Genomic DNA, 13,251 nt, shown 5'->3' on the forward strand with positions numbered 1-13,251 from the left:
AATATGACGTAGGAATTGTGACGAGTTTCCATTGTAGTACAAATTTTTACCGAACTAAATAACTTTGTACATATTTCACTTGGTTTTCGTAAAACTCGACAAATTAGTAACATCACTTGTTCCAGAAAACTAATATATTCGAGTATGTACAAAAACACGAAATATTATTACAGTCACATAACACTAATTAACTGAAAGATTTTTTTTAACACAATTGTGTTAAGAAACATACATTTTTGAAAAAACACTTCATTACATTCCAAATCCTGCAACATGCGTAACTGCATACGAATATGCTGTATAATATTATGAAGTACAGATATTTTTCATTTACAGTAGGTAACCTACATAGCCACTGTTATATTACCAAAGGATTCAGATAATCCGACGTTATAAGCAGCTATTGTTGAGATATGTACACGCATTCAGTATATCCGCTGAGATAATGAAGAAAATCTAATTCTCCAATGATATGACTTGTGGAAATAAGGACTACAATATCAGTAATTGATTAAAATTTCAAGTTTTAGTAAATATTTAAAAATATTAATTTATATTTGATAAAATATAATAAAATTAAAATCATAAATGAAAATAATTCAATTATGTTTTTGTCAAATTATAAAAGCCTAATAGAAGTATAAATGTGTGTTGAAGTCCTTATCCGTATGAGTTGTAAAAGAAACAACATTTATTACCTTAGAGAAATCGCAATGAGTATATATTCTTGAATAATAATCCTATATTTGTTCCAAAACAGTGAAGTATGATTATGACCAATTCCTGACAGGAAATTTCAGCCTATAATAATAATATTCTATTTATATTTATAGCTATTTCATTTTGTTACTCGATACAGAACAGATACCAATACATCAAATATGTGTAAGTGAACTATGTAGGTATTTATGTTTGGTATTTTTAATTTAATTAAAATACGGTACAAAGACCATGATGCGATATCACAGTAACGTCAACACAATCACCTATAGTGTTACTTAATTTTAGTTGAATAAAGTGCGCATATTCAACGAAAATTAAAACTCAATTAGAATTCAACGAAGGCGAAGAAAGCTCTTCAGGATAAGTATTAAAAATGGAAATTAATTAATATTTAAAAGCGAGCAATGGCGGTGGTTCATTGGCAAAAACGACTCGCGGTCTACAGATAAGGAAGAGGACGAGTAGGAACAATCATATTTTCTTCGACTTTACTAAATAAATACGTAGAATAAAGAAAAAGTAAAAAAAATAAAAAAAAAAATTATAAAATGCAAAATGCGCGTTCGACTCAAGTCAATAAAAAACTTTGACATATCGCTTGATTATATATAGTTTGATAATTCGATTTGGTCGATAGAAACTGCAGGCAGCTACAGCGTTGTATACAACAAATGTTACTACACTATTCTTCGTCGTCGTCGCGTGTGCTTGGCCGAACGTGTCGTTGATCACTTTTTCTTTTGTGTTTAACAAATACAAATCATTTTGCTAACCCACCGTCTGCGCGTCCTACTACAATATATTTATATATTATAGACAAGGCAACAGTGGCGGTCAAATAATTTTGTCATGGGGGAGATGTAGCTGATTTTTTAACAAACACTATATATAAAAATCTTTATTTTTAAACATGGAAATTATATTATATTAATGATATTATTAATTATTATTAATGATATTTATATTATTAAATCTATTTTCTGATTTTTTTTTGTCAATTCGTCCAGTACTTCATCTACAGTTATATTGACTACCTCACGATGAACAACCATAGTCGTTAAACCATTGAGACGACTCTAAAATTATATAATTACACAATTCATATAATAATATAATATATTATGTTAAGCATTAAGTACTAAATTAAAATTTCATACATTCTTATAAATAAACTATAAAGGAAATGATAAAAATCTAAAAAGTTTGTTTCAATTAATATTTTAATGTTTTATGTTTGAAGTGTTAATTTTATTCGAGCCTAGAGACTTTATAATAACTAATAAGTACAGTATATTTATTTTTTTAAATAGAAAATAGATGAATACCTATATTATATTATGTATAATATGGATGAATTATAAATATTTAAAAAAAAATCATAGGGGGGATCTATCCCCCTCATCACCACCCATTTGATCACCACTGCAAGGCAAACAAACCGTCTCACGTATGAAACAACACACACACACACACACACACACATACACACACACACATTTATACGTGTAATAGTATTTAGTCATTAGAACTAAACGAACCAACATAATACACACACATACATATAAATGTACAATTCGACAATAAATAGGTCAATGACGGCGGGACGCGTGATTTGTGGTGGTCAGGGGTGGAATGCGATTCTCGTTTTTTGAACATTTGTGAACACGTTTCGCCTACATACAAATATACAAATATGAATTTAAGTATAAATAGTGTCTTTGTATGTTATAATACAAGTGTGAAGATTAGCACGTTTATCATCAGAGAAATCACAAATACAGGACGATGGTCTGTGGTAGCGGCGCATACATCCGATGTTCACCAAACATTGGTCACCTATACATAAATATAAACATAATGTGTGTGCGTGTCTATTTCCAAAGCGAAATTCCAATTACCCTCGACCCGCATTCGCAGTCGAACGTATATTTGCTTTGCAGGTGGTGCAAAAGTTTCGATGCACTAAAGTCTGCGATTCTCGTCCGTACACAAATTACTATCACCTTTGTACTCGTACCTTTATGTATTCCGGGGTACGGCGGTCGGGATCGCGGGGCTGCGATGGGTAAACGAACGTGTGTTTGTTGTCGACCGACCGGGTTTTGAAAAGTTCCTATCGCCCCGCCACCGCGTTGAAATTCGTAGAAGGGAAAGAAGGGATGAGGGCTTGAGAAACACAGAGAGACGGAAATGACCGGCTACGACACAGTCGGGAATGACGATTACTGTTTATATACGTAATAGGACGGGAAAATACCGATGTACACCTATACGTATTCGAAAAATAGGCCAACGTAAAAGTTTTACTCGCGGCGTGCAGCAAGTCCCGCTCTAGCAGCTAGTCACGTGTACTATTGAAACGATCGCGTACGAAATTTGTCGATTTCACAGCGAGCACTCCTCAACAGAACGAATAATAATAGTAATAATCGTCGCAATACGTGTGTACGGTCGCAAGACGCATACTTGTTTCACGGAGGTCGTCAATCGTATGATATTATTATACGCATGGAATGAGCGAATAGCACGTTTTTCGACCAAACATCTCCAGGTGTCCCGATAGCAGTACATTCGCATATAAAACCATCTAGAAATCCCGCGGGACTACGAGATCTAAATTTAAATCCGCGATAATGTTGGACGGATTGAGGAAAAAACTATTTACAGTGCCTTAATATTATACGTTCACCGCACGAAATCCTACGATACGTTCGGGTATCGGAGATAAAAAGAACCGTAATGTCATGTACACGCATACGTCAGTCGATAGTGCGTCATTGCGGTGTTGTAATAATACAATGTATTACGACAAAACGATTATTGCGCTTTATATTATATTAAATTGTTTGAATTCAGGAATCTGTTATTAAATCAACATCGCAATCACGTTGTCGGAGATAGACAAATTTTCCATTTCACTAACATGCAAATCATTACGGCCGATTACGAAGCAATTAATTATATTATTTAACACATGTTATTACAATAACTTGCAACCGCGTATCGATAACAACCCGGTAAACTCATTTTCGAGTTTTGCATATGGGTCAAAAGGTGAAAAGTGATGACGAAATCTACGTACGATAGAGATATAGAATACCGCGTCACCCTAAATGCTTTTAATAAAAAATCCAAAGGATACTACAAGATTTTTACATTATTAATCTATTCGAGATTTAAGAAAATATTACGGACGCAGGACATTTTTTTTTTTACAATTTGTACTATACTCCATACTCCATATACCAAACATACGAAGAGCTACAGAGAAAAACGATAATAGTAAAAAAAAATAAAAATATCTAAAAATCATATCATCTTGTCATTCGTTTTAAAAAGTAAATTATATTTTCTTATTAATTTCAACTATTTGTATCACAATGATACATTTTTTTTTTTTTTTATTAAGAAAATATAACATTTACAATCTGTGCGTTTTTTGCACAGTAAGCAAGTTTATAAGACAACATAAAACAAACAGGATCACGTGATATGGGAAGCCATCCAGTGATAGGACCCTTTTGTTAGTATATTTGGGTTAAATGCCTAGATCTGGAGATCACGACACCAGCGTCTTTTGAAACGATGTGGAGGGTCATTCGGAAGCGTAAAATAGTACTGGTTTGAAATGAGTGGGTTGGAATGAAGGGGTAATCTGGAGTGGAATTTTTTGTACTGTGCTATGATTAGATTTTCGACTGTCTCAATATTTAAATCTTTATCAAATGAGTGGTTGCTGACGAACCAAGGAGCAAAAATGATTTGGTGTAGGCAAATTGATTGGAATGATTGGATACTTTTTATTTGGATTGGCTTGGCGCAACCCCAGATTTGAGCACCATATGCCCAAACGGGACGTATCATAGATTTATATATTAAGAGTTTATTTTATCTTTTAGTAAAAGATTAGATTTGAGTAGTGGACCCAATAGGTGTAGTCTAGAATTTAATAATTTTCATTTTGCTTTAAGATGGGGGACCCAGGTGTGTCATTTATCTAAAACTATATCAAGATATTTTACATGTGACTTTAATGGAAAGGAACTCCTTAAAATATAAGGGCTGGTGAGTTTTTTTTTTTAAGGGTATAAGGGACGTGTATGGAATTATCGGCGTTTATTTATATTTTCCATTTGAGTGACCAATTATCGATTTGGTTTAAGTGGAGTTGAAGAGCGAAGGATGCTTCATTGGGATCGGAATTGGATGATAGTATTGCTGTATCATCTGCGTAAGTAGCTAAAATGGTGTTGTCAGTTTGGTGAGTATCTGACGTAAAGATTTTGAAGAGATCAGGAGACGGATCACTACCATGGGGTATTCCAGCTTAGATTTGAAAAATGAAAGAAAAGTAATTTCCTTGGAGAACAAAAAAGGAACGGTTTTCGAGGTATGAGCGAATTAATAGATAGTAAGAGGCAGGACTGGCCCGAAAGGGGGTCTTGGGGGTCTTTTGATTGGTATCATTTGATCCAGTTAATCATAATAATAAATTTCGGAAAAAAAATTTTTCACATGTCACTAATGGTTGCATTTCTTCAACTATATTATTAACACTAAAGTCGTTAATCTAAAATCCTAATATAATACAATATTATAATAAATTTAAATTAGGTACATACTCCGTGTCGGAAAAAACTTATATTAACAAATTCAATAAACAAACCATATTAAAATTCAATATATTGTAATAAAACCAAAATAGACCTGTACTTATGCCTATCATTACAATATTCATAACTCAATTGTTTAGGTACTGTTATTTTTTTAATTTATCAACATTTTGTATTATTTATGTAAAATTATATTAATAATAAGTACCTATTTTTATAATTTAAAACTTTAAAGGTCAAACAAAACCTAATTAAAAAGTAAATATATTTTTATTCACTGATCTTTTATTTTATTTAATTATTAGTATGAAATGGTTAAAACTATAAAATTATACCATTTAAAAATTATAAAATATAATATGTTACTTTTCTACTGTTACAATTGCCCCTGTTGGGGTACAATTATTGTAACATTTTTTTTTTACCTTCATTAATTTAGGAACTTATGAAAATTAAGGTTCAATACTCACTATTTATAAAAGTGTTAAGGTAGTTTAATGATTAAAAATGTAACTAAAGAAAAATAGTTTATATCTTGGAAGAAATAATTAATTTTGTAAAAAAATGTTACAATCCTACTCAGTCTTCCCTACATAAAAAAACTGAGAAAGTTTATTTTGTATAGGTGTTAAAAGACGTGTTAAAATAATATATAATTAATATATTATTGGTAAAATTACCTTTTCCTTAAAAACTTTTTGTGTATATTTTAGTCTGACAAAGTTGAACAAATGGAGTTTCTTCCTTATTTGTCCTTGCATCATTCAATCTTGTCATTAATGATTGATGTTTAAGCTCTAATTATTTTAATAATTTAAACAATCGCAAATCAATTACTAGTTAATAGCTATTTAAATTTTAATCTATTGTAAAAAAAAAAGATTAAATATTATTAAATACAAAAATTGTAATGAATTTTTAAATCTGAAAGACAATGATTTGAACTTACAATAATATTCCAGACAAAAACTTTTAAATACATTTTATATTTTATTTTTACATAATGATACTATTAAAAAAAAAATATTTACCTAATCATTTTTAATAATTATTTTGGTATACATTTATTGTTTAATAAAAATGTATTACTAATTTAAAAGTCTTAATCACAAAACAGTTTTATTTTTATTTGTATTGAGTTTAAAAACAATGATTGATAGAACATAAATAACTATAGTATTGGGCTTGAGTTATTGACGTTTAATATTTACTACTAGCAAGAGAAGAATGGTCCATGTTGAGACAAAATTTCTATTTCGATGAAGACAAGCTAGCGGTCTTGAAACTATTAAATAAAAACTTAGCGAACAACCAATTTTATGTCTCTACAACCCAAATGTAGAAACTGAGCTTCATGCCTCGAACTTAGGATTTGAATCGATACTACTTCAAAAACAACCTGATATTAAATTTCATCCTGTCTTCTACTTGAGCCAACGTACTACTAGTGTATAGTCCCGCTATCACAGCTATGAGTTGGAAATGCTAGCAATAATAAATTCAATAAAGAGATTTCATGTATATTTGCAACTTGCAAATATACATGAAATCTCTTGCAAATTGCAAGGTATTAAGTTCATGATCATTACTGATTATACCAGTATAATATTGACATTAAAAAAAAAGAAATAAACCCTAGGATTGCACGTTGGGCATTATTTTTACAAGACTATGTTTACGAATTACAGCATAGGTCATCTTATCGGATGCAACATGTTGACGCATTAAGTAGGAATCACATACTAGTTCTTGAAGGATGGACATTTAACCAGACTCTCTCAATCAATCAATCCACTGACCCAGCTATTAGCGAAATTTTCAAGTCATTAGAAAATTCTCAAAATCAATTTTATGAACTTCGAAATGATTTTTTTTATCGGAAATTTAAAGGGAGACTGTTATTTTATGTACCTGTCAATATGCGTGACCAGGTAATTAGAAGCTGTCATGACAACATGGGCCATGTAGGCATAAATAGGACATAACAATTAATCAAATGGTTATATTTTTTCACATTGAAAACTTTTGAAATGTATAGTATTTTCTCCAAAGGCAGGAAAGGTAGCAGGTTTCCTTAAGCTAATTGAAAAGGGCACTAAACTATTTCACATAATATATACCTAATATGTATTATATATTGATCATTATGAACCTTTAATAAAACTGTCGGATATTTTAGGTACATATTTGTAATAGTAGATGCATTTAGCAAGTTCTTGACTTTATACCCAGTCCGTACAGTTAATACAAAAGAAGCCTGCTCTAAATTATTGGAATATTTTTCATATTATAGTAAATCTATCCGTATAGTATCTGATTGTGGATCTAGCTTTACTTCCTATTCCTTTAAAGACTTCTGTAACTCACATGACATTCATCATTTTTTCATAGCTGCTGGATCCCCTCAAGCTAATAGTCAGGTTGAACGCTATAACCACTCTTTTAAAGTTATGCTGTCTAAAATACTTCATGAAAAAAGATCAAAATTGGAACCAACATTTAAACAAAGTCCAGTTTGCTATTAAAAATATTTTTAACCGCACAATTAAAAGTACTCTCAGCAATATTTTGTATGGAATAAACAAACATGGTGATACTAATGATTATTTAAGACTCATATTAGAATCAGAAAACACACAAAATAGTGAAAGAAACTTTGAGCAAATTAGACATGTTGCACAAGAAACAACATTGATTCTTAGGTCAAAAATAAGGCATATTATGATTCAGAGCATCGTCCTGCTTATCAATACTCTGTTGGTGATTTAGCTATGATAAAAAATATTGATACGATCCCAGGATTTAGTAAAAAACATATTCCCAAGTTTTAAAGGACCTTCCAAAATAAAAAAAAGTCTTAGGTAATGATAGGTATGTCCCCACTGATGTAGCAGGATTCCAAGTTACACAAGATCTCTTTGATTCAGTTTATGAATATATATAAATATGAAACCCTGGATTAAAATTTAATATTCATAATGTATTTATATTATTTATCTCATATTGTTATTTAATATTTTCCCTGTTAATTGATATTATTATTTAATATTGTTTCTGTTAATTTATATTAATATTTAATATTGTTCCTGTTAATTTATATTGTTTATTTAATATTGCTCTTGTTAATAAGTATTATTTTTTTTTTTATCAAAATTTTCTTGTATTGTCTTATATGTTATTATTATTTCTTTATGAAATTATTTACTAGGTATAATTCTAATTGCTTTTATTAAATTTTTAATGAGTGGAGTCTACTCAAGGTCAGGACGGCAGAGTTATGGTAATATTATTACTATTAATATCATTATTATTACTTTTATTATTATTATCTTTCTTGCACAACACCCCAACCAGTTTTGTTCAGTTGTGATTGTGATGTGATGATGATATGATATGTTTTTTATGCCATCATATGTATTATAGTTGATTGTTTTAATAAAGTGGAATTATTCATTAATCCTCATTGTTTTTTTTTTTATAATCCTGACATTATCTAGATACGAATCTTTTATCTAGATTAAACATAAGATAACTTGAACTAAGTTTATCAAGATAAGATAATAGATAAGTAGTTTTTATCTAGATAATTCCCAATACTGATGATAATCCATTGTATGAACGTGTTAATTGAATACATTAATACATTAATATGTTAAATACATTGAACACACCCCATGGGCAAGAGAATATTCATTAGTGTTTTCGCTAAAGATATATATTGAAACATGTATATTTACAATTAAAGACTCAGACAAATAGTTATATATTACACAATTGTACGTACTCGTTACAACTAATTACAAACTTTATTAATGAGTTTAAATGTTATTTCGTATACACTGACGGTTTATTTTTTTTACCTCTAAGAATCCGTACTTAAAACATAATAAATATACGTTTATTTGAAAAAGTCGATATCTATAGCCTGAAGCGTCTTCGAGAGAGTGAAAGAGAGGAAGAGGGATAGAGAAAGATAACTTTCACCTCAAACTTTTCTTATTCATCCTGTCGCATCAGGATTTAATAACACTGTTTCAAAACAAATATTCTGTCTCTTGAGATTTGAGCGAACAAAATTTAATAAGTAAATCATTATCATAATTAAATTTCGTCTCAAACAAAATTACGAAAAACAATAAATAAATTAATTTCATATTTTTTTTGTATTATATCAGGTGACGAGAAAAAACTAATGACTCCAAATATATCTTTTATACCACAACAGGTTTAAGTGCTTTATCGTGCACGAAAAAAAAAAATCTATAGTCTTTTGAGAACAATCATATTCTCGAGGCGGTCAGTAAAAGTAAAATTGTACAGATAATTTCGTGTAGGCGAGTATAAATGCATATTTTTCTTCATTACATTATATAATAATAACTCATAACAGTTCGACTGCCTATAAATTGTTTCTGGGACGCATTATACAGATTGCGCTATAATAAATGGACAGATTTGGATCAGCTGTCATACTCGTCGGTGGGTGGGCGTAGAGCGATTTACTTAGATCAATTTTTTTTTTAGTTTTCTTTGTATATTCAAATCCATCTTCTTTTTTTACGATCCAACCTGTGATATATATTTAAAGTAGGGGACCTAACGATATAGCCATTATTGGACAAATTATTGCTGACGCTCACGAAATTATGAATGTTCCCTCCTTTGAACGTAAAACTATGCGGATCATGATGATGATCATTGGCTCACTGTCAATCCTGCGAGAGGAGTTGATATTTTTCGACCATTACACGACCGTATCGCTCAAACGACATAACAATACATTAATAGGTATAGTGAGATGACAATGTTGATGGGAGGTATACCTCTATTGGCAGGATCAGCACATAAATGTTTTTGTTTTATTCCAGACTTCTCGGTTAGCCGGGTTACTCGACCTCCAATTCTTCCTCCCCCCACCCCAATACGCACCCGTAACGTACAGATTTATCCCGAACGCTGTGATGGTATAATGTACAGCTGTGTGGCCCTTTATTATTTACGTACGTGACACGTATGGTCTTTCACAGGAAAATTTTGAAGGCATAATTTGAATTGCTAATGTAACGCGTAACACCACGCTGGCGGATTGTTCGGAATTATTGGTTTGTCAGTTTACTCCACATTGCTCGTGGTTACGGAAATTTAATGATAACCTAATATAAAAATGTATATTATTTAAATTTCATGAATCAAAATAGGGACCCAATCCTTTTCGGATACTAGCCCCCCAAACTATTTGTACATTATCCTACAATTCACATACGTCCTATGGCCGGTGTGGGGTAAAAATACTCCGCCACCTTGGTTAGCATTACGTATAATATATTTATTAGAATACATACAATTTGCAATAATGGTTACAAAAAGCTTATGAGCGTAGAAAAAAATGTATTTATGATTTGAAAGCTTTACGAGAGTAGTTATCAGCAGCAATACTAAGATGCAATAATAAGAAAAAAAAAATGTAAAAGTCTATTGTACATACATATGTTTTGTACTTTTTTAACAGTTTAACCAAACTAACTCGTGACACCAGCGCCTCTTAATTCTTCTCAGTGGATCTCCAAGAATGTTTACTGAGCCAAGTGCAAGAATGAGAGGATTGGGGTAGTTCGCAAGACAAGAACGGAAACGCTTGCAGGAGGATGTAGCCACTTTAATGACAGTCATTAGTCTAAGATCGATATGTAGAGTATAGTTCGATACATTATAAGGTGCGTTAGTAATTTCTTAAAATGGTATGGATTGAAACTTTGCATTTTATAGATGTTGAATTTTTTTGGTTTTAATAATTTTAAATTGTCCGTGAAAACCATTTTATTGAATTTGAATTTCTTTGTTAGTTTAGATAAATTTATTAATAAACATTACTGAAGACTAAATTCATATGATCTGTTTCTTTCTCAATTCAAAATTTTAGTTTACTAAAATATTAATATTGTTTTATTGAATTATTGTATTCAATTTTACCATGATGATTCCGATTACTTCATGAAAACAGAAGTATCTCAGTTTTATCATTACATTAAAATAGTTTCTTAAGATATTGGCAATTGTGGTGCTATAGCAAAAATTCTTTATAAACGAAACTCATTAATTTTTATTCAAATATATATATATATATATATATTGAATTGAGATTATGACTGTCAATACCATTGACAATTTGTAAAATAGAACGTTAATTTTCAAAGTCAGATCTAATTAAAAATTGACTAAGATCTACACAGAATTAATTACGTTAAATGTACAAATAATTATTTCAATTGAAAATTGTATATAAAATAATCTCTCATTTTATGATATACTACATATTTTTGTATCAAGTAAATACACGAAAAACATTTTATTGTACATTTTATGGTCGTAGCCCGTTTTGCCCAAAAATGACCCAGCTCGTTTCGCCCGGATACTCGTTTCGCCCAGAGTAGTTTAGACCAATTTAAAATTATGTTGGCAATAGTTCAGTCAAATATTACAAGCGAACGTCAAGAAAAATAGTGTTAAAGTTTCTGATCCCTAAAAGACGACCGTTATAAAACCTCTAGTAATAAAATTACGAGTAATTGAGATAGGAAAGAAAAGAAATATCGTTTATAAATAATAATATATAAAACCGATAGTAAATAACACGTAAGAAATCCAGTCGTTATCGAATTGAGATCGAGCAAAACCTAAGAAGCGCATATTGAAAGCACACCGAAAAAATAAATTTATCAACGCGCTATGTCATCACCGTAACTTATCTAATCTAGTATAAAATAGGTACCTACTTATAACTTACAAAAGTAATAGATAACAAAGATTATCTTTGATCGTGGTCAGTGCGTATACACGACGTCGACGTGTAAACATAACACGCATTTTACTAAAATGGCTGTGTTTTTAAAAACTAAAAGAGACAAAAATTACCATTAATATTTAATAATTATAAATACATATGAGATTCGTTTGCGTTGTGTAAAACGTTCGTGTTCTGCTACGTTATATACCATACTTTTGATTCTAAAGTTGTAAGTGAAGAAAATATATTAATATCTGATCAAGATCACCACAATTATATACCATGCAATGATTTAGATACAAACCGGTAAATGGTGAGTACAACTTGTAAACGGAAAACTTAGAAAGAACTTTTTATGCGAAAAAAAAAATTATTTTAAAAGAATTAGCACAAAATTCTCTACTTGCTGATGGCCTAACATCAAACGATTTTAATACGATTCGAAAAGTAATATATAAAAGTAAACGTAAAGTTCTTCCTGTGTTGCCAAATAATATAATTGAAGCACACATAACTTTAAATACATCTGAAACTGTAACCTCAAAAAAACGAACCATTTGTTTTAATAAATGATCAAGAAAAAAATATTATTATTTTTTCTTGTAAAACTAATTTAATATTCTTAAATACAATAGACGCAATTTATATGAATGGAACTTTTCAATATTGTGTTCGATTTTTTATGCAAATGTTTATCATTCGTGGTTTTAAAAATGGACATTATATATCGTTAATTTTCTGTCTACTTCCCGATAAAAAGTATGAAACATACTTATATACGCTTCATGCAATTATTGATAAATTCAAAGGAATTAATTTGAATTTTTCACGTAAATATATAACTATTGACTTTGAACTGGCCATACATTCAGCTGTTAATGAAATATGGTCTCTGCCAAAGAGAATTGTATGTCATTTTTATCTAACACAGGCGTGGTTTAAAAATATTCAGCAGTGTGGTTTAGCAACAGAATATAAAAAAAATTCAGGCATTGGCAAATAGATTAAATACACTTTTGGTTTATTCTATTTGGACCCCAAAGAAGTGTCTGATTGTTTTGTTGAAGATTTGATGCCAGAATGCCCAACTGACAATAGAGTCATTAAATATTGTAATTATTTAGTAAACAA

Source organism: Sipha flava, unplaced genomic scaffold, assembly GCF_003268045.1.
Source record: "Sipha flava isolate LNK unplaced genomic scaffold, YSA_version1 69_pilon_pilon, whole genome shotgun sequence".
Lineage (NCBI taxonomy): Eukaryota > Metazoa > Arthropoda > Insecta > Hemiptera > Aphididae > Sipha > Sipha flava.